Here is a 20,657-nt window from a genome sequence, read left to right on the forward strand (position 1 = left end):
TGTGTCTTGGAATCGCTCTTCTCAAAGAGTATCTTTGCGTTGTTCTCTGTATTTCCTGAAGTTGAATGTTGGCCTGCCTTGCTAGGTTGGGGAAATTCTCCTGGATAATATCCTGAGGAGTGTTTTCCAACTTGGTTCCATTCTCCTCATCACTTTCCGGTACACCAATCAAATATAGATTTGGTCTTTTCACATAGTCCCATATTTCTTGGAGGCTTTGTTCATTTCTTTTTACTCTTGTTTCTCTAACCTTGTCTTCTCACTTTATTTCATTTATTTGATCTTCAATCACTGATACCCTTTCTTCCACTTGATTGAATCGGCTACTGAAGCTTGTGCATGAGTCATAAAGTTCTTGTGCCATGGTTTTCAGCTCCATTGTGTCACTTAAGGTCTTCTCTACACTGTTTATTCTTGTAAGCCATTCGTCTAATCTTTTTTCAAGGTTTTTAACTTCCTTGCAATGGGTTCCAACATCCTCCTTTAGCTCGGAGAAGTTTGTTATTACCAACCTTCTGAAGCCTACTTCTGTCAACTCGTCAAAGTCATTCTCTGTCCAGCTTTGTTCCATTGCTGACAAGGAGTGGTGATCCTTTGGAGGAGAAGAGGTGCTCTGATTTTTAGAATTTTCAGCTTTTCTGCTCCGGTTTATCCCCATCCTTTTCGTTTTATCTACCTTTGGTCTTTGATATTGTTGACCTACAGATGGGGTTTTGGTGTAGATGATCTTTTGTTAATGTTGACACTATTCCTTTCTGTTTTTTAGTTTTCCTTCTAACAGTCAGGACCCTCAGCTGCAGATCTGTTGGAGTTTGCTGGAGTTCCACTCCAGACACTGTTTGCCTGGGTATCACCAGTAGAGGCTGCAGAACAGCAAATATTGCAGAATAGCAAATATTGCAGAATAGCAAATATTGCTGCCTGATCCTTCCTCTGGAAGCTTCGTCCAAGAGGGGCAGCTGCCTATATGAGGTGTCTGTCAGCCTCTATTGGGAGGTGTGTCCCAGTTAGGCTACACAGGGGTCAGGGACCCACTTGAGGAGGCAGTCTGTCCATTCTCAGAACTCATATGCCATGCTGGGAAAACCACTGCTCTCTTCAGAGCTGTCAGACAGGGACGTTTATGTCTGCAGAAGTTGCTGCCTTTTGTTCAGCTATCCCTGCCCACAGACGTGGAGTCTAGAGGCAATGGGCCTTGTTGAGCTGCGGTGGGCTCCACCCAGTTCAAGCTTCCCTGGCCGCTATGTTTACCTACTTAAGCCTCAGCAATGGTTGACGCCCCTCCCCCAGCCAGGCTGCCACCTCGCAGATGGATTTCAGACTGTTTCGCTAGCAGTGAGCAAGGCTCCATGGGTGTGGGACCTACTGAGCGAGGCACAGGAGAGAATCACCTTGTCTGCTAGTTGCTAAGACCTTGGGAAAAGTGCAGTATTTGGGCGGGAGTGCCCTGTTTTTCCAGGTAGCCTGTCACAGCTTCCCTTGGCTGGGAAAGGGAAATCCCCCAACCCCTTGTGCTTCCCGGGTGAGGCGACGCCCCACACTGCTTCAGCTCACCCTCTATGGGCCTGCACCCACTCTCCAACCAGTCCCAATGAGATGAACCAGGTACCTCAGTTGGAAGTGCAGAAATCACCCATCTTCTGTATCGATCATGCTGGGAGCTGCAGACCAGAACTCTTCCTATTTGGCCATCTTGGAACCCATCCAGGACATCTGGTAGAAGAAATTTGTAAGCAGCAAAGTGTTCAATTTATGACCTGAGTGCTCTTAAAAGTGTTCAGTTTTATGCATTCATAAAAATATGGTTTGGAATTAGAACCTATGTTTAAAAGGCAGCAGAGCATAAAAGTTTGGAAGATTTGCAGCCTGATGATGTGATAGAAAAGAAAACCCATTTTCTGGGGAGAAATTCAAGCTTACTGCAGAAATTTGCAGAAGTAACAAGGAACCAAATGTTAATTGACAAGATAATGGGGAAATTTTCTCCAGGGCATGTCAGAGTTCTTCACAACAGCCCCTCCTGTCACAGGGTTGGAGGCCTAGGAGGGAAAAAATGGTTTTGTGGGCCAGGCCCAGATCTTTGCTGCTCTGTGCAGTCTTGGGACTTGGTGCCCTGTGTCCCAGCCATGGCTAAAAGGAGCCAACGTACAGCTCAGGCTGTTGCTTCAGAGTTCAATCCCCAAGGCTTGGCAGCTTCCACGTAGTGTTGGGTTGATATGCTAGTTGGCCATTTGTATTTTTTTTTTGAAAAAATGTCTATTCGAGTCTATCTTAGTCCATTCCTGCTGCTATAACAAAATACCTTAGGCTGGTAATTTATAAACAACAGAAATTTATTTCTTGCATTCTGGAGTGTGAAAAGTCCAAGATTTAGGCTACAACAGACTCAGTGACTGGTGAGGTCACTATATTCACTATACATAGCACCTTCTCTGTGTCCTCACATGTTCAAAAGGGAAAACAAACTCCCTTAAGCCTCTTTTATAAAGGCCCTAGTCCCATTTCTGAGGGCTATGACTTCATGAACTAATCATCTCCAAAATGCCCCACCTCTTAATATTATCACATTGAATATTAGGCTCCAGCATATGAATATTGGGAGAACATTTGGGCCATAGCAAAGTCAACTGACCATTTCTCATTTAGGTTGTTTTGTTATTGAGTTGTTGTTCTGTATATATTTTAGATATTAACCCCTTATCAGGTATTTGGTTTGCTGGGAGGTTTTTGATTCCTGATTCAGTTACTAGTTATAGGTTTATTAAGATTTTTTATTTTGTGACTTAGTCTTGGTAACTTGCATGTTACTAGGAATCTGTTCATTTCTCCTAGGTTATCCAACTTGTCAGTATATAATAATTCATAGTAGACTCTTAGAATCGTTTTCATTTCTGTAAATATCTGTTGCAGTGTCTTCTCTTTTGTTCCTAAAAGAAGTTGAGTCTTCATTATTTTCTTCTTAAATATTCTAGCTAATGATTTGTCAATTTTGTTGAACTTTGAAATGACTACTAGTTTCATTGGGTTTTTTCTATTCTCTAGGTTTTTTTTTTTTTTTTTTGAGATGGAGTTTCACTATTATTGCCCGGGCTGTAGTGCAATGGCGTGATCTCTGCTCGCTGCAACCTCCGCTTCCCAGTTCAAGTGACTCTCCTGCCTCAGCCTCCAGAGTAGCTGGGATTACAGGCATGCACCACCATGCCCGGCTAATTTTGTATTTTTTAGTAGAGACAGGTTTCTCCATGTTGCTGAGGCTGGTCTTGAACTCCCAACCTCAGGTGATCCACCTGCCTCAGCTTCCCAAAGTGCTGGGATTACAGTCGTGAGCCACTGCACCCGGCCTTCTGCTCTAGACTTTATTATTTCCTTCCTTTTGCTAACATTGGGTTGAGTTCTTCTTTTTCCAGTTTCTTGAGGTGTAAAGTTAAGTTGCTGATTTTAGATCTTTCTTCTTTTTTAAGGTAGGTAGTTAGATATATAAACTGTCCTCTTCATATTCATTTTGCTGCATCCCACAAGCTTTGGAATGTTGTGTTTCCATTTTTATTTGTCTCAAGACATTTTCTAATTTTCCTTGTGACTTATTCTTTGACTATGTATTAATCAGAGTTCTCCAGAGGGTCAGATCCAATAAGAAATAGATATAGATATAGATATAGATATAGATATAGATAATAGATAATAGAGATACATATACATGCATCTAAAAGAGAATATATTTACATGTATATGAAACATAATTTATTAAGGAGAATTGGCTCACATAACTACAAAGGCAAAGTCCCACAATAGGCCATCTATAAGCTGGAAAATGAGAGAAGCTTACAGCATGGCTCCCAAGGAAGCCAGTGACATGGCTCAGTCCAAATCTGAAAGTCTCAAAACCAGGGAAGCTGACAGTGCAGCCACTAGTCTGAGGCCCAAGGCCTGAGAGCTCCCAAAAGGCTACTGATGCAAGTCCCAGGGTCCAAAGGTCAAAGAACCTAGAGTTTGATGTGCAAGGGCAAGAGGAGAAAAAGGCAAACTGCTCTGGAAGAGAGAGAAAGTGCATAAAAAAGAAATCCAAGCAAGCTGAATGTTCCCATTCTTCTGCCTTTTTGTTCTAGTCACACTTGCAACCAATTGCATGATGCCTACCCACAGTGAGGATGGGTTTTTCTCTCTCAGTCCACTAACTCATCCATCATTCTCCTGTGGCAGCACCCTCACAGATATACCCACACACAGTGCTTCATCAGGCATCTGAGCATCCCTCAATCAAATTGACAATTAATATTAACCACACAGGCCAATTGGTTGAGAGTATATTTTTGTAATTTCCACATATTTATTACTTTTCCTTTTTCCTTCTGCTATGAATTTGTAATTTCATTTAATGTGGTCAGAAAAGATATTTGGTATGAGTTCAGTTTTCTTAAATTTTTAAAAACTTGTTTGTGGACTAGCATGCCATCTATCCTGGAAAAGTCTTGGTATGTACTTGAGAAGAAAGCATATTTTGCTATTATTGGGTGAAGTGTTCTGTATATGTCAGACAGGTCCAATTGGTCTACAATGTTGTTCAAGTTCTGTGTTTTCCAGTTGATCTTCTGTCTGGTTATTGTATCCATAATTGAAAGTGGAATATTGAAGTTTTCTGTTATTATGATGTTGTTATCTATGTTACCCCTCAATTCTGTCTATGTTAGCTTCATATATTTAGATGCTGTACTGTTAGTTGCATATACATTTATAATTGCTATATCTTCTTAGTCAATTGGCCCTTTTATTATTCTGTAATATCCTTGTCTCTTGTGCTATTATTTGACTTAAACTCTATTTTGTCTAAGTATGGCCATCCTTGTTCTCTTTTGGTTACCAAATGCATTGAATATCTTTTTCCATCCTTTCACTTTCAACCTTTGTGTGTGTTTAGATCTAACATAAGTCTCTTGCATATAGTATATATTTAGATTTTTTTAATCCATTCGGCCAATTCTTTGTCTTTTGATTGGAAAATTAGCCTATTTGCATTTAAAGTAGTTACTGATAGGGAGGGGCTTACTATTGTCATTTTGTTCACTGTTTTATACATGTCTTGCAGGTATTTTTTTTCCACTTTTCCTCTCTTTCTGCCTCCCTTTATGTTTCACTGATTTCTTTTTTTGGTAGGGACGTGCTTTGGTTCCTTTCTCATTTTTATTTGTGTATCTTCTGTAGGTCTTTTCTTTGTGGTTACTGTAGAATTACATGAAAACATCTTATAGTTATAATAATCTATTTTAAATTGACAACAACTTAACTTTAATAACATACAAAAACTCTACTTCTTTACACCTCCTTCTCACTTTGTTATCAATGTCACACAATATATATTTTATATTGTTTATTCACATAATTTAATACAGTAATATTATGCTTTTACCTTTTAAATTCTATGCTTCAATTAAAAGTGAATTACAGGCTGGGTGTGGTGTCTCACATCTGTAGTCCCAGCACTTTGAGAGGCCAGAATGTGAGCATCACTTGAGCCTAGGAGTTTGAGACAAGCAAGGCCTTATCTCTGCTAAAAATTTAAAAATATTATCTGAGTGTGGTGGTGCATGTCTGTAGTCCCAGCCACTCGGGAGGCTGAGGTGGGAGGATTGCTTTAGTCTAGGACTGCAAGGCTGCAGTGAGCCATGATCAAACCACTGCACTCCAGCCTGGGCAACAGAGCAAGACTTTGTCTCAAAAAAAAAAAAGAAAAAAAAGTAAAGGAAAAAAAGTGTTTTGCTTACCACCATTAGAGTATTAAAGGATTCTATGTTCACTCATATATTTACCTTTACCAAAGAAGTTTATATTTTGTATGCTTTTGTATTTCTATCCAATGCCTTTTCATTTCCACTTGGAGGACTCCCTTTAACGTTTTTTGTAAGGTAGGTCTAGTGGTGATCAACTCCCTCACCTTTTACTTTTCTGGGGAACTCTTTGTTTGTCCTTCATTTTTGAAATACAGTTTTACTGGCTATACAGTTCTTGGTTGACAGTTTTTTTTTTCTTTCAGCCCTTTTAATATATCATCCCATTCTTTTCTGGCCTGTAGAGTTTTTGCTGAGAATTCCATTGATAACCATATGGCATCTCCCTTGTATGTGACAAGTTGCTTTGATCCTGTTCCTTTCAAAATTCTCTCTTTGCCTTTGACTTTTGACAGTTTGATTGTAATGTGTCTCATTGTAGGTCTTTTGCAAATTATCCAACTTGGAGTTCTTTGAGCCTCTTGGATTTGTATGTCCATTTCCTTCTTTAAGTTTGAGAAGTTTTTGGTCATTATTTTTTTAACTGGCTCTCTGCCCCTTTATTTTTCTCTTCTCCTTCTGGCACTTTCATAATGCATACATTGGTCTGCTTGATGGCATCCTGTAAGTCTCTTAGGCTGTCTTCACTCTTCACTCCTTTTCCCTTTTGCTCCTCTGACTCCATAATTTCAAATGACTAGTCTTCCATTTCACTGATTCTTTCTTCTGCTTGATGTTATGAAACTGCCTTTGCAAAAATTATAACTGAAGAAATTATGACAGCAAAAGATATCAGACTTAATCAACTCCATCTTGCTTCTAGCATTTAAACTGTCCTTGTTCATTCCTGGCAGTAGGATGAACTAATTTTGGTAAGGTATTCAGTTCATGGTTTGACTCTCAAACCAAGTTGATAATAGCCATTTCCCAAAAAGATCCCCTTCTTGCCTGGAACCAGTCTGCCTTTGCGGGATAAACAAATTAGCTATAACATTAGAAATTACAGTTGAGGGGTTATGCAGCCTCTGGCTCCAAGAGTCTGAACCTCTCCAAATTGCTCCTGGGGATAACATCACTATTGTAAAACCTAAAATCAGTGCTTGAGATATTTTGCAGACCTTGCACTGGATGAATCAGCTGACACCACCCAGACTGGTAATATGGCTCAACTAGTTCTGCCACCCCACCCACAAACAGAAGACAGCAAGAAAACATCATCACTTCAACCCCGTATGATTTCATCTCCAACCTGATGAATAAGCAGTTCCCACTTCCCAAGCCCGTACCTGCCAAATTATCTTTAAAAGTTCTGATCCCCGAATGCTCAGGGAGACTGATTTGAGTAATAATAAAACTCTGATCTCCCGCACAGCCAGCTCTGCCTGAATTACTCTTTCTCCATTGCAATTCCCCTGTCTTGATAAATCAGCTCTCTCTAAGCAGGGCATGAGGTGAACCCATTGGGCAGTTACACAGTCTATTGGTGATTTCCGATAGTGAATTTTTCAATTGAGCTATTGTATTCCTTAGCTCCAGAGTTTCTGTATGGTTCCTTTTTTTTTTTTTTTTTTTTTAGTTTCTATCTCTGTTAATATTTTCATTTTGTTCATGAATTATTTCCTGCTTTCACTTAGTTGTCTATTTCTGTTGTCACTGGGCTTCATTAAGAGAGTTAATTTGGGTTCTTTGTCAGGTAACTCATTTACCTATTTCTTTAGGGTTGGTTTCTGGAGATTTATTTTGCTCCTTTAATGTAGTCATCAGGTTTCTCTGTTTCTTCTTATGTCTTGTTATTTTTTATTTTTTATTTATTTTTGCCAATATTTGGGCATTTGAAAAAACTGCCACTTCTCCCAGTTTTTATCAGCTGGCTTCATACAGAAGACCTTCATACCTGAATCAGCATGGCTATAGGTTCCAGCAGCCTCTCAAACTCTTTCTGGGAATGCGTCTTCTTTGGGTTTATACATTGCAACATCCCAAGTAGAGGTTTGCCAGTTTCTTTTTCTGGAGCTGTTGCTCCTTCTGGTATCTGTCTGTGGTACTGCAGGTTCCCTGGTGCTGCATCATCTCTGACCTCTCCTTTATTCCCAGTGGCTCCCATGCATCCAAAGTATGCCAGTTGGGCGTCAAGTTAGAGAGAGTGAGAGAGCTTCAGGTAACCTCATAAAACTATTCCGTTTCAGTCTTCCCTTTCCCTGCTAATGGAGAAGCTGCAAGTTGAGTGCTTCCCAGCCAAACCAACCTGTTCGAGCTTGGGGAAGGGGTATCATCAGTATAATGCAACAGCTTTTCTTATCTGTTCAATGCCACTATTCTTGGCTTTGCACTTGTCTGTACTACTACAACTTCTTAATGGTTTATGGAACTCCATAAAGGCTTTTAGACCATATATTGTTTTTCAGTTGGTATCTTTATGGAGAATCAAGGTCTGGAGCTTCCCATTCCACCATCTGGCTGACATCACTCTGTTTATATTATTTTTTATTTTTATTATATTTTATTTTCTTGAGACAGGATCTTGCTCTGTCAGCCAGGCTAGAGTGCAGCCTCAAACTCCTGATCTCAAGGGACCTCCTCCCTCAGGCTACTGAGTACTTGGACTATAGGCACACACCACATACCAGGCTAATTTCTTATTTTCTTGTGAAGATGGGGTTTCACTCTGTTGCCCAAGTTGGTCTCAACTCTTGGGCTCAAGCAATCCTTCTGCCTTGGCCTCCCAAAGTGCTAGGATTAAAGGTGTGAGCCCACCATGTACTGCCTGTTATATTTAGTAGAAAATATATCTAAAAATATACTTACGTACTATATTGAATCCACTACCCAGAGCTTAACTGAACTATTTGTGTGACTCATTCTGTTTTTTTTATTTTTTGCTTTTTACTTATTACAATGAACTACAAGTATGGATATATTAATATTAATTAATATAAAATATACTGGAATCTTTTGTATTTTCTTTTCTTTTTTCTTCACCAAAAGCAGAAACTTAAATATACTGAAATCTTAAATGACCCTTGAATGTTTCTAGGACTGACCCTGGAACAAAATTTTTTATGTTGTTATTACATTGTTCTTTTCATGTTAAAATCATTTGTTTTTTTTTCATATAGTACATCAAAGAAGAATTGTTAATATAGCCCTTACCAGCCATATGCTAAGTGCCACAAGTGTTTCGGTCTCTCTCCATTCTTGTACCTCACTTAGTCTTTTTTTTTTCTTTTGGAGGTGTAGCCTCAGTCTTTCACCCAGGCTGGAGTGTGGTGGCACGATCTCAGCTCACTGCAACCTCTGCCTCCCGGGTTCAAGTGATTCTCCTCCCTCAGCCTCCTGAGTACCTGGGACCACAGTTGTGTGCCACCATGCTGACCTAATTTTTGTATTTTTAGTAGAGATGGGGTTTCATTATGTTGGCCAGGCTGTTCTTGAACTCCTGACCTCATGTAATCCACTCTCCTCAGCCTCCCAAAGCACTGGGATTACAGACATGAACCACTGCGCCTGGACTACCTCAATCTGTCTTTTAAACTGGCTATGTAAGGGAAGCATCTTGTGCTTGTTAAGTCTTTGTTTTCTGGCCTATTTATATAATGGACATTTCTGAGTTGTGTGCATATATTAAATTATTTGAGAGTATATAGTTAATGTACTAAATAGATCTATGTGTTTTCATACATGTCACTATAAAAAGACCATTTGCACATATTTGTTCTATAAAATGCTTACTTTTCTTCATGAACCACCTAGATTTGCTTTTCTGATGTGTAGTGTATGTGAAAATATTTCTTTGTGAATTTTTTTTTATTGTGTGCCCCTACAGGTGGTATGCTTAATAATGCCATAGTCTCTATAAGGAACGTATGTATTAGTCTGCTGGCAGGAATTGTTTTGGGATTTTTTGTTCGATATTTTCCAAGTGAAGACCAGGTAAATACAAAATCTATTTTATAGAAGTATAGTATTAGACATTTTTTTCAAAATATTAAACTTTGGTAAGATCCATGAAATTTAATACTTAACTCTATTTTTCTAAAACTAGCCTCCAATGCCTACTCTGTATTTAAAACTGAGCACAGCAGTGATTGATACAGGTCAATGGCTTTGATTAAAGTCTCTGCTTCCTGATTTGGCAAATAAGGAATGTCAAAAAATATACTTAATGCAGAATATCCCTCTGAATTATACTTTCCCTTTCTCTACTAAATTGCCAATTGATGTTTGATAATTTCCCCTTAAACATTTTAGGGGGAGATAAGTTCCCATTTATTTCTGCATATTTTCTGACTGAAATTCACTCCTGCTATCCTTTGACAAAGGCAACACTCAAACTTAGACATTTCCTGCCTTAAAGGAAAACATGCCATTACTTTTTTATTTCTGTAATTTCCATCCAAATTTAGCTGTAACATATTGACCAAAGAGTAATTCAAATATTTTTTAAGAATTCATTGGATATGTTATATGAAACTGGATATTTTATGGGTCTCTTTTCTTCTTCACTTAAAGTAATACTTAAACCATTTTACTGATACTAGTATCAGAGATGTGGCAGAAGATGAAATGTTACTAATTGGAAATTTTGTTACTTGGTAGTAAGTCTACTAAAATGTATGGTGAGAAAAAAAATCAAAATTTTAGACAGTTAATATAACATTTAAAGACATAATATCAAAGGGTCAAACATATACAATAGATAATGTCAAATCTTGTATTATATATTTAATATAAACTAATTTCTAAATATCTATCTAATTCTAGAAAAAACTTACGTTGAAGAGAGGATTCCTTGTTTTGACTACATGTGTTTCTGCTGTCTTAGGCAGCCAACGTATTGGTTTACATGGATCTGGAGGATTATGCACACTAGTGTTGAGTTTCATTGCAGGGACAAAATGGTCCCAAGAAAGGTGAATATTTTTAATATGCTATATTTTAAAGGCTAAGACAACTGAATTTTTTACATATATTTAGGAAATCCCCTCATTCTGGTTGGAAAATATTCCAAAAGATTTGCTATCCTCAAGAAAGTGTATGAATCAATCGAGGAAATAAAATATTTAGGAAAAGCAGCTGGATATATACTAATGTGGAATCAGAAGTCGAGTTAATCACATCAGGTTTCTCTTTTTCCCAAGTTTTATATAATATTATTATATTACTTATATCAATCTAATTATTTTATTCATTGAAATTTTAATTATACAATTAATCCATGAAGAATGTTTGTAAAAGGCCAGGCACGGTGGCTCATGCCTGTAATCCCAGAACTTTGGGAGGTCAAGGTGGACAGATCACCTGGGGTCAGGAGTTTGAGACCAGCGTGGCCAACATGGTGAAACCCCATCTCTACTAAAAATACAAAAATTAGCTGGGCATGGTGGCGTGTTGGTGGGCACCTGTAATTCCAGCTAGTCAGGAGGCTGAGGCAGGAGCATTGCTTGAACCCAGGAGGCGGAGGCTGCAGTGAGCTGAGTTCATGCCATTGCACTCCAGCCTGGGCAACAAGTGCAAAACTCCATCACACACACACAAAATAATAATAAACAAATAAATAACAAAAATAGAAATGCTTGTAAAAGAATAAAACATATAGAATAAAATGTAAAAGATTTCTTTATTCCCCACCACTGTCAAATATCGAACCCCTTTACATTTTTTTAAGTAACCAGTATTCTATTTATAGACATTAAGATCGTTTCCACTTTTTGTTATTTACAAACAGTGCTGTCATAAACAGTGTTGTTCATGTCTTTTTTTTTTTTTTGAGACACAGTTTCACTCTTGTCACCCAGGCTGGAGTGCAGTAGCATAACCTTGGCTCACTGCAACCTCCACCTCCTGGATTCAAGTGATTCTTCTATTTCAGCCTCCCTAGTAGCTGGGATTACAGGCGCGCACCACCACACCCAGCAAATTTTTGTATTTTTAGTAGAGATGGGATTTCACCATGTTGGCCAGGCAGGTCTTGAACTCCTGACCTCAGGTGATACTCCTGCCTCGGCCTTTCAAAGTGTTGGGATTACAGGTACATCTGTAGGAATAGAGTCCTAGAAATAATTTTTTTTTTGAGACAGTGTCTCTATCTATGTTGCCCAGGCTGGTCTCAAAATCCTGAGCTCAAGGGATCCTCCCAACTTGACATTGCAAAGTGCTAGGATTACAAGCATGAGCTACCACACCTGGCTGGAAATGATCTGTGTTTTATTTTGATGGACACTGCTAAATTATCCCTTCAAAAATTTTGGTTATTTACACTCTGCCAACAGTGCACAACAATATCTAATACCTTAACTCATCAACAGCACTTGATATTATCACTAGTTCTATTCTTTTTACTATTAAATGACCTCACCATCCAATTCTTATAGTTTCTTACAATTATGTGATTTTGTTATTCTTTATTTACATTTCTCTGATTAGTAGTATAGTAAGCTTCTCTTCATATATTCTTTTTAAAATACCTATGATCTTCTTTGACCATTTTTATTGGGTTATTTATTTTTTTGTTTCTAATTTATAGTTTCTCTTAGTGTTAGGGCTACTGATCCTTTGTTATGTATATATTGCATACAATTTTTGCTTATCTTCAACTTTGTTTATGGTGTCTGGTGTATGAAAGTAAAATTTCCTATGACCAAACCTATTGGGTTTTCCTTTTTTGATTTTGGATTCTGCATCTCATTTAAGAAGGACTTTCTCACTGAAGATTATAACATATAAACATTACAAAGGTATACTGTTTTGTGTATTATCATTTAATATTTTGGTAGTTTTTGTTTGTTTAATTTGTTTTTTCATTTAGTCTTTTAATCTATCTGGAATTTATCTTTGTGAATGCTGTGAGGTAAGGTTGTACATGTATACATATGTGTATCTTACAAACTATATATATATACACACACACATACAGTTTGTAAGTTAACTGAACAGAGATAGAACTACATCATGCCTGATGTGTGTGTGTGTGTGTATATATATATATATATATACACACACATAAATATACATACATATTCAGACACACATATATACTTGCATGTGATGAATATGTACATACATATATATGCACATAAACTAGACAGTCATTTTTTGCCAAATTGTTTATTTATTGACAAATTCATTAATAATTCAGTTTTTTAACATGAACTAAATTCTCCCATATATATTAATTCTGAAGTCTATTTAATCCTACTTCTCTATTTCTATGCCAACACCACTGTTTTAAATCACTGCACTTTTCTGTGTCAAAATCTAATATAGATTATACTTATTTTTAAAGTATTTTTTGGCTGTTCCTACACATATTCTTTCTTAGATAAATTTTAGAATCAGCTTGAGAAGTTCCCTAATCAAAAATCATAGTGGCATTTTGCTTAGTATTCTTATATAATCATAATTATAAAAGAAATGAATGAAATGTAAATCAATAAATAAAATTAAAACTGCTAGAATTTTTTTAAATGGTAAAAGACACAGAACTAAAACAAGTTTTAAAGATTAAAAGTAACAAACAGGATAATTATGCTGTAAAGAGTAGTAACATCATTTTTCTTTGTTTTTCTTTTTTTAAACTATAATAAGTGGGGATCAGAAAACACAGTCATAAGGGAAATAGTTATAAAGATAGTTTATGCCTCAAGGAAGAGACATCAAAGTTCTTATGTATCTTCTGTTTAAAAAAAAAATTAAACCCAGACTGAGACTGAAATCTCTTCATCCAAATTCCTGGAGAAGAGCCAGAGTAATGTAGGCCAATAGGGGGACTTTCCTGTAACCTTTTAATTGGGGAAGTAGTACTGGGAGGCATTCGTTTCCAGAAAGGGAAGCTGGATAGGCAGCTAAATGAGAATCTAATATATGTTTTGTTTTGTTTTAAGGAAAAAGTAACTTTAAAGTATTCAACATGGGTTCTTTGGAAGCAGGCCTAGTAGACTTCCAAATTGTTTTTCCTAGTAGTATATGCTATATATATCAGGATTCACTTTAATGGGATTGAGTTCCAGGATGGTTGTTAGTGGGAGGCTTCCCAACCTCCTTCTGAGATCCCAAATGTTTGCATGAACTGGGTATGTTCTCATCAGGCATGATGTAGTTCTATCTCTGTTCAGTTAACTTAGAGACAAAATCTGGAACTCATACGAAACATGGCTAGAACCCTAAGGACATCACTTATTCTGTGACAAAATGGCCAAATAGTATTATTTTATTGCTTTGTGAGTTTCTTTTAATCAAATTCTACCTAAGTGTTTAAGTAAAACTATTGAAGTGCTCAGTTTTTATTAATTAAGTTTAACATTTTTATTAAAATAAAGTGTCTTAAATTTATTAAATGTTAAGTGACTTTAGGCCAGGCATGGTGGCTCATGCCTATAATGCCAGTGCTTTGGAAGGCCACAGCCAGAGACCACTTGAAGACAGGAGTTCTAGACCATCCTGGGCAATATAAACAATTTAAAAATTAGCCCAGCATGGTGGTACACACCTGTAGTTTTACTTGGGAGACTGCGAGAGGATCACTTGAGCCCAGGAGTTCAAGGCTACAGTGAGCTAAGATTATGCCAGTACACTCCAGCCTGGGCAACAGAGCAAGACCCCATCTCTAAAATACTTAAAAAGTGAAAAAAAAAAGGTGAGGGAGAACTTAACTTTCTGAAATATATTTATGTGCCAAAATAATTATAAATGTATTTCTCTTTTCTATAGATGAAAGTCTAAAAGATTATTACAAATGTATGGGATATTTCTCAACCACTTCTTATTGGTTTAGTTGGAGCAGAAGTATCTGTTTCATTGCTTGAATCAAATATTGTTGGTAAGAATAAATAGAGCACAAAAAATTTGAAATTCAAAAATATTTAAGAAAATTATAAATGCATTTATTTTTATTTACAATATATCTTTGAATGGCTACAAGGACCTTCTTCAGAAACACATGTTGATACAGTGTCATATTTTCATATTGCTCTTCCTTTACACTGTGTGCTCTTTCTTTTTTAAACCAAGGACAGCCCTGAATATCTTCCCTGAGTTATCTAAGGAAATAAATGTAAGATTTCTTTCCTGAGGGAACATATTTGATACGATCAGCACTTTTTGAGTACTTTCATTTAAAACTATTGGCTGGGTATGGTGGCTCATGCCTGTAAACTTAGCACTTTGGGAGGCCGAAGCGGGCACACTTCTTGAAGTTAGGAGTTCAAGACCTGCCTGGCTAACATGGGGAACCCCATCTCTCCTAGAAATACAAAAATTAGCCAGGTGTGGTAGTGCACGCCTATAATCCCAGCTACTCAGGAGGCTGAGACAGGAGAATCACGTGAACCCGGGAGTCGGAAGTTGCAGTGAGCTGAGATTGTACCACTGCACTCCAGCCTGGGCGACAGAGCAAGAATCCTTCTCAAAAAGTAAATTATTATTAATAATAATAAAAGTATTCAAAAAAAGTCTATTAGTTCAGAATTGTATAAATGTCATCTGTCTTATTTTTCATGGAACCTCCACCATCAGATACTGTCTTGCACTTTACAGAGAATCCTCCATCATATTCATTTTTTATTATCATTGTTTTATGTAAAAATTAAACACATGAAGAGACAATAGCCTTAAAATGCTTTCAAAAGTTTTAGAAATCATATTCCTGGGCATAAAGAACACTTCTTCACAAATATTTTGTTATTTATGTTTGTTTTCATCTGTTGTAGGCATATCTGTTGCCGCTCTTGAATTTGGCATTATGTGTTCGAATTTTAACCACATATCTATTGATGTGCTTTGCTGGTTTTAGTTTTAAGGAGAAAATATTTATTGCTTTAGCATGGATGCCCAAAGCTACAGTACAGGTAAGAACATATTAAGCCTATTGCTTAATGCTTTTGTTTTGATGCTTTTAAAATTAAAAATGAAAAATGTTACTCCAATCACAAAATATGAGCTATTATCCTTACTTTTTAAATGTTTGATTGATCATAACTATTCATTAAAATTAATGTAACCAGTCCCAGCTACTCAGGAGGCTGAGATGGGAGAATCACTTGAACCCAGGAGGCGGAGGTTGCAGTAAGCTGAGATGGCACCACTGTACTCCAGTCTGGGTGACAGAGCAAGATTCAATCTCAAAAAAATAAATAAATAAACAAAAACAAACGAAGAAACTCAATGTAACCTTTTTCTATTTTTATTTTTATTTTCATTTTGAGACCAGGTCTCACTCTGTCACCCAAACTGTAGTGCAGTGGCATGATCACGGCTCACTGCAGCCTCAACCTCCTGGGCTCAAACAATCCTCTCACATCAGCCTCCTGAGTAGCTAGGATCACAGTCACCTGCCACCACACTCAGCTGCTTTTTTTCAGATTTTTTTTTTTGAAACAGTCTTACTCTGTTGCCCAGGCTGGAGTGCAGTGGCATGATCTCAGCTCAATGCAACCTCCACCTCCCAGGTTCAAGCGATTCTCCTGCCTCAGCCGCCTCAGTAGCTGGGATTACAGGTGCACACCACCACACCCAGCTAATTTTTGTATTTTTAGTAGATATGGGGTCTCACCATGTTGGCCAGGCTAGTCTCAAACTCCTGACCTCAAGTGATCTGCCCACCTCAGCCTCCCAAAGTGCTGGGATTACAGGCATGAGCCACTGCACCTGGCCTTTTCTTTCTGATTTTTTTGTAAAGAGGAGGTCTTGCTATGTTGCCCAGGCTGATCTTGAACTCCTAGGTTCAAGTGATCTTCCTGCCTCAGCCTCCTAAAGTTCTGGGATTACAAGCATAATCCACTGGGCCCAGCCAATGTAACATTTTGAAATCTCAGTTTTAAAAGCAATTATTTTGAAATCAAAAAGTATTCTTTCAATAAGTACTTCCTAAGTTTATGAAAATATGTTATTTTCCTAAAATATATAATAAGAATATATCTGAAAATTGGAGTTTTTATATTTTGCTGAATATAACAAAGCTAAATGTTATGATTTTAAAAAGTAGAGACACAGGCCAGGCATGGTGGCTCATGCCTGTAATCCTAGCACTTCGGGAGGCTGAGGCAGGCAGATCACTTGAGCTCAGGAGTTCAAGACCAGCCTGGGCAACATGGTAAAACCCCCGTCTCTACAAAAAATGCAAAAAAATTAGTCAGGTGTGGTGGCACGCACCTGTAGTCACAGCTACTTGGCGGCTGAGGAAGGAGGATTGCTTGAACTCAGGAGGTTGAGGCTGCAGTGAGCTGAGGTCACGCCACTTCACTCCAGCTTGGGTGACAAAGTGAGACCCTGTCACAAAAAAAAAGTAAAGTAAAATAGAGACACATTGATTTTTTAAAAAATACTTTTCCTACCTTGCCACTCACTCCATCACACAAATGCACATATATTTTTTTAATTACACATTTATTTGTATACTATTTGGTTAATGGCTAAATCCCTGCCCCCGCCCCCTTGATAGACTACGTAAGGACAGGGACAGTGTCTGGTTGTTGCCGTTGTTTTTCATTATTTCTCCCTGGCACTTAACACAGTGCCTGACATGCAGGAGGCAAATACGTATTGCATGCCTGCAAGGATGAATGAACGGAAAGGGAAACCTTGTAATTTTGCCCTGTTATTCAAGGATATTCTCCTCCTACTAAAATATATTGCTACTTCTTGTTAGACTGTTTAACTTGGCAGCATAATATACCTTAATTTCCTGTGACTCTTTTCTTAGTTGTTATTCCAAAACAGAAGCTCCTAAATTTTCATGCAAAAAAACCTCTATTATCATGTTAGAAAAGCAGGTTCATAGGGCCAGAGTACCTGTTTTGAATACCATGTTACTTGTCTATAACCTCAGGAAAATTATTTTCTAGTCTCTCAGTCCTTCAGTGTTCTCATCTTACAATGAAGTCTATGACTGTATCTGTTTCTTAGCAGTGTTGTCAGGATTCAATGAGATAATCCATGTAAAGTGCTTAGCACTCTCTCTGGCATATGGTGGTGCTCAGTTAAAAAACAATGCTGTTATTTTATCTTACCTTCAAGAAATATAAATAATAACTTTTTATTTTTAATGTCTACTCTAGGGAATAATAAATCTGCAAAAAGAGTATCTGTTCTCTCTCCTTCCAACAATACTCTTGCAATTTTGTTTCATTATTTCATAATTTTCATAAAGCAGGGAAAAAAGAAAAGCAGGTAAGAGGAAAGAGACCACTCACTCGAGTCCTGCAGTATTATTCTGCTTCTGCCTATTGCTGTCTGCTGGCTCCAGGCTAGCTTCTACAAAAAGAATATCAAGCTGGTTCCAGGAACTGGCAAGACATAAAAAATTAATTATTTATACAAGTAGAGTCACAACAGCAATAATAGATAACAATAATGTCACAAGTAAATACGATCAACAAATATTTAAATTTCAATTTTAAATTATTTTCACCTTTATCCTCTTCTGCCGTTCTCTGCTGCTAAAATAAAATTGGCTAAGGATCGTCTTTCTCTTGTTCCTTAGTTTTGAGTTACTGATAAAAATTAGACTGGAAAAATAGAAGCTATTAGGAGAGTAAATAAATAATTTAATTTACAAATGTAAGATCAGCTTGGCAATTGGATTTTTTTAAAGAAATAATATTAAATCTCAGTCACTAGGAAGAAATCATTTATCATCTAATAAAAGTCCTCACATAATAAGGTTGTCATAAGAATTAAATGAATTGATAAATGGAAAGCTTTAAGAATGATACCTGACATATGATGAATGCCATATAACTATAAAAATATTATTTCTAGTTTCACCATTATCGTCATCATCTCTTAAAAGTCAATGGGTTTGGTTTTTGTTTTTGTTTTTTCTGTTGGCAGTTCTTTTATGTTCAAATCCTCTTCTAAACTGTAAGATTCTTTCAAGGTGGTTTTCTGCATGATTATTTTTTTCTCCCTAGCATCCTCCAGCATACTGGATCATGTTCAGCACATTAAAAGTTATGATATAAAAATAATACCATTTTAAATTATTGATTTAGGATATAGAAATTGATCTTAAATTGAGGGGTTCTTTTGCCATAATGTTCCATATAAGAGGTAATGTTTCTACTATTATGTTGTTACTTTGCAACTCCATAGAAAATATGTTATATATTGGTATTTAATTCCCCCAAATTTTAAGGCAATTTCATGCCTAGTTATTAAACACAAGGAAAGAGAGTTAGCAAGAAATTTGCTTTATGTTATTAAAAATAATGTGGTAGAAGGTAACTAGGGAAAAAAACCTGTGACCCAGTAGAGTCATTCTAAAACAAAAACTTCAGAGGAACTCAATCTCTGACCTGGCAGGGGATGAGGAGTGAAGGAGAAAGAAACTTACTACTATCTGAATACCTACTCTGTGCCAGGTATTCTTCACATCCTAATATTTAATTTTCACAACTGTCCAGTAAGATAAGTATTTTGTTCTTCGTTTTACACGTAAGTAAGTAGAAGGTTAGAGAGTGTGAGTCATTTGTATAAGGTCACTAGCCTGGTTGCAGCAAAAATAGAATTCAAACCCAGTTTGCTAGATTCCAAGCCTGCTGTCAGTTCTGCTATAACCCAGTGCCCCCTGAATAAGGAGAACAATGAGAAGAAGGGCAACAGATCCTAGAGAACCATAAGAAAACTTAATATTTTATTTTGTCTTCTTGTAGTCAAAAACCACTGGTACACGATAAAGGCAACTAAGCAAAACCAGTTTCGTTAGAACTCCTGGTGTTATGAGGGCAACACTCAAAAGAGATATTTGAATAGAGGAACACTGAGAGGACAAGAGTGCAAAATCAGCCGAAAAATGTTTGCATGCTGATTTGTCACTATTGTACTCTTCCTCCACATATATTTGCTAGGAAGAACATGGAACTGATGAGTAACTTATGAAAATTACTGAGTACTTTTTTTTTCTAATAGTCTAGTACTAGATTTTGTTTATTTTAACAGAGCCATTTACATTATATATTAACTCAGTTTAGTATTTTTCTTTATGCCCCATTTTTACCCCTAAATGTAGGCTGTGTTAGGTCCTCTGGCTCTAGAAACAGCAACAGTCTCCGCACTCCACTTGGAACCATATGCAAAGGATGTGATGACAGTTGCATTTTTAGCCATCTTGATCACAGCTCCAAATGGAGCTCTACTTATGGGCATTCTGGGGCCTAAAATGCTTACACGCCATTATGATCCAAGCAAAATAAAACTGCAATTGCCAACATTAGAACATCATTAAAAAGTTTACCTGTCATCATCTGCCTGCTTCTTTTAATGAATTATTTCACATGACAGAAGAATTTTAAAGTAGAAATATGTAGGGACTGTACAGAAAATCCAGGATTTAGCAAACATGTGATTTTAGTACAGGGCTTTTCTTGGACTTTTTACCCCAAAGTTAATTTAATAAAAATAATGTTAAATGGAATGTTGTCTTGGTATTTACATACTGTAAGAACAAATTAAATCTGTAAATACCCTAGGAAAGTTTAAAGTAATCCCTCAGGCTGAATTTGATATCATAATACAAACTGAGCTTAATATAAAATTAAACAAACTTAACGGCAGAAAGAAAAACTTTGAATATTGAACTTGGTAAGATAGCCTAAGTTTCCAAATAGGAGGGGTAGAACTCCCTATGATGTCCAGTAATTCAGTTAAAAAGATCACTACAAAAAGAAAAAAAAAGGAGTAAAACACATCAACTTTAAATGGGTTAACCGAATAGATTTTAAATTCTGGTTTTGGTGACTACCTGAATAAATAATATGTTAAGTAATAGAACCAAGTTAGTCTTTCCTTATTTCTGCCATGCCCTTAAAATGAAAGTCTGGTTTAGTGGTTTTTAGATGAAATACTATCTATATTTTTATTTATAGAAATAAAATTAAATCACAAATGGAAGTAAACTATATT

General features: G+C 36.8%; 1 pseudogene; it reads left to right on the forward strand.

Annotated features, from left to right (window-relative positions):
* The window catches only part of LOC129137301 (putative SLC9B1-like protein SLC9B1P1), a 52,396-nt pseudogene extending 32,401 nt beyond the window's left edge, over positions 1-19,995 (forward strand).
* Positions 19,996-20,657: the final 662 nt, after the last annotated feature.

This window comes from Pan troglodytes, chromosome 18 (genome assembly GCF_028858775.2).
Source record: "Pan troglodytes isolate AG18354 chromosome 18, NHGRI_mPanTro3-v2.0_pri, whole genome shotgun sequence".
Taxonomy (NCBI): domain Eukaryota; kingdom Metazoa; phylum Chordata; class Mammalia; order Primates; family Hominidae; genus Pan; species Pan troglodytes.